The sequence below is a fragment of the Peromyscus maniculatus genome, chromosome 14, assembly GCF_049852395.1.
Source record: "Peromyscus maniculatus bairdii isolate BWxNUB_F1_BW_parent chromosome 14, HU_Pman_BW_mat_3.1, whole genome shotgun sequence".
NCBI classification, from domain to species: Eukaryota; Metazoa; Chordata; class Mammalia; order Rodentia; family Cricetidae; genus Peromyscus; species Peromyscus maniculatus.
The window spans coordinates 83567975-83570969 of NC_134865.1; positions in this window are offsets into that span (position 1 = coordinate 83567975).

Genomic DNA, 2995 nt, shown 5'->3' on the forward strand with positions numbered 1-2995 from the left:
CCAAAGCCGGGCGTTGGTGGCGCACGCCTTTAATCCCAGCACTTGGGAGGCAGAGTCAGGCGGATCTCTGTGAGTTCGAGGCCAGCCTGGGCTACCAAGTGAGCTCCAGGAAAGGCGCAAAGCTACACAGAGAAACCCTGTCTCGAAAAACCAAAAAAAAAAAAAAAAAAAAAAAAAATTAAGACCAAAGTTGCTTATTCCTATTTTCTGCATTTACTGCACTGTTCAGTTTGTAGAGAGAACAGCCTTGATTCAGGACTCCCTTTTTAGATTAGGACTCTTCAGTTAGACTTCTTGTAGACTAGACCTCATTTGGATTGGACTATTAGAACAGGAGAGACCCAGACTACTGGATAAACAGGTCCACTCTTGGCTAAAGACCAAGAGGTAGTCTTTCCCTTTATGTGGCATCACCATACACACACACACACACACACACACACACACACACACACACACACACACACACACACACAAGGGCTGTATCCATCCACTCCTGGGATCCACAGAATGGGGTCACCAGGGGCTCGGGGGTAGAAGGGAATGGGCAGTTGTTGTGTAATGGGGATCATGGTTCGGTTTCGCAGGGCAGGATCATGGTTCCTTGAATCTGGAGAGATGGTTCCATTGTTAAGAGCACCTGCCGCTCTTGCAGAGTACCCCAGCTGTTCCGGAGCAGCCCCACAACTGCCGGAAACTCCAGCGCCAGGGGATCCACTGTCCTCTTCTGCACTGCTGAGCACCTGCACTCATCGCGTCCACACTCACACACACACACACATGCACTACACTTAATATTGATGGCTAGAATGCCCAGCACTGTTAAAACGGTGCATTTTGTGTTATGGATATACTATTTATAAAACATAAAAGGGAGAGCCTGTAGGGTGCAAACCTGTCATCCCAGTCCTCAAGGATATAGAATAGAGGGATTTTGAGTTCAGGCCACCCTGGGCTATAATGATCTTGTCTCAAATAAAAAAAACACCCAAGAGATATAGAATCAGCAGTTGCTGCTTGGGGAGCACGGGGTAACCCTGGGTTGAGTGCGAGCAGTGGGCCATGGCTTGTGGCCGGGTGCTGGCCATCAGGACTTCTGGGCCGGACCAGGAGCCTTTGCTGGCCCAACTCTCAGGCTACAGAGCCGGGACAGCAGCTTTCCAGGCCAGCTGCTCCAGCTGCTCCAGCTGCTTCTCTCCCGTGGGCTCCATCTCTTGGCTGGCCTTTGGGGGACTATTTAGAAGAGTTAACTATCTAGATCCCCGAGGACCACACTGGCTTTTGGCCCTTGACCATCCACATAGCCCGATTTCAACATTTTTGTGTTGGGAATTTCACACAAGACCTTTGACCCTCACCCTAAACTCAGAGAAGTGCTTGGTGTGCCCACACAAGCCAGGTGGCACTGGCTTCTGCCAACCCTGACTCTGCTCTGAGGAAGTTACTGTGGGCATCTTGTGACAAGATTGGCAGTCCAACATCTGTCCCACAGAGCCCAGAGGCTCCGAGCAGATGTGGGTTCTTAAAGGCCTGACTTCTCTCTCTCAACTCAACCTGTGGAGTTCCCCAGCCATTTCCTGACCTGTTTGAAATTAGGAACTGGATGAATAAAGCAGAGGCCGGGTAAACTCTGGTGAGGTTGCACAGTGTGTCACGAGGCAGCCAGAGGCTGGAGGCTAGGACGCCTGGGCTTCTGTTCCTTTTTGTCTTTGGATGTAAGTGTGGATGGGACCCTAAGTTCTTGGTCTCCCCTGGGTGCCCTGTGGAGCAGAGGCAATAACCCCAGCTTGAGCTCTGTGGTGGGGCTCATCTGAAAATGTCACCCATTAGGACCACATGAGACGAGGTGGAGGTGGAGGTGGAGGTGGCTTTTATGTCTGTTTTTTGAGACAGAGTCTCTCTGTGTAGTCTTGGATACCCGGAACTTGCTATGTAGACATGGTGTTGAACTCATAGAGGTCTGTCTGCTCTGCCTCCCCAGTGCTGGGATCAAAGGTGTGCGCAACCACGCCCAGCAACCTCTGTACTTACCTTCTGCAACCTGCCAAGAGACAGGATGGAGGCACATCTTAAACCTGGCACTTGGATGCCTGGTGGTGGGGGCACTCACCTTTAATCCCAGCACTGGGGAGACAGAGGCAGGCGATCTCAGTGGGTTTGAGGCCAGCCTGGTCTACAGAGCAAATTCCAGGAAAGCCAGGGCTACACAGAGAAACCCTGTCTCAAAAAACCAAAACCAAAAAAAAAAACACCAAAACCAAACAATAAAAAAACAAAAACCCAACTGGCACTTGGACAGTGCTTCCCAGGAGGAAGAGGAAGTTCTGAGTTTCCAGGGACAACCCCTAAACATAACCCCCCACTCAGCTGCCCTTCCCTCTCCCTTCAAAGCCCGGCTTAGGCTGGCAGGGGAAGAAGAGAGGACCCAAACAAAAGATGGGGAGGAGCTGAGCTCCAAGTAGAGGCAAAAAAGAAGCTGGTGTCTAGTGGGGGAAATTCCAGAGTGAGCCCATATTCCAGGGGCCAGAAATTCCTAGCGGGTGAAGCATCCCCCTTCCTACACTACAACCCCACCCGCCCCAAGGCAGACCCTGAGAAAAGGCCTGCAGAAGGGAATCCCGAGGATCCGGACCAAACCCAGCCTGAGGAAGCTTGTCAATGGGAGCCCCGAGGAGGCTCAGTGAGGAGCGTCTGTCATCTCTGCCTGTGTGACCTCTAGGTAAAGATGAAGGCTCCTCTAACACAAGGCTTGGTTAATGAGAGGTCCCAGGACCGGCCGTGTGCCCAGCTGCCTTAGGACGCCTCCTCCAGGAAGCTGGCCTTCCAGGCTTCCATAGACTCGAAGGTGCTCAGAGGGGAAAGAGCACGTGGCCGAGGCGTTGAGGTGGTAGTGGGCGCTCCCCACACCTAAGTAGGTGCTGACTGTGTGACGCGGAACAGCGGCTCTGGGCGTGCGCCCCTGCTTGGCAGCCAATCAGAGATCGTCCAAGGACAA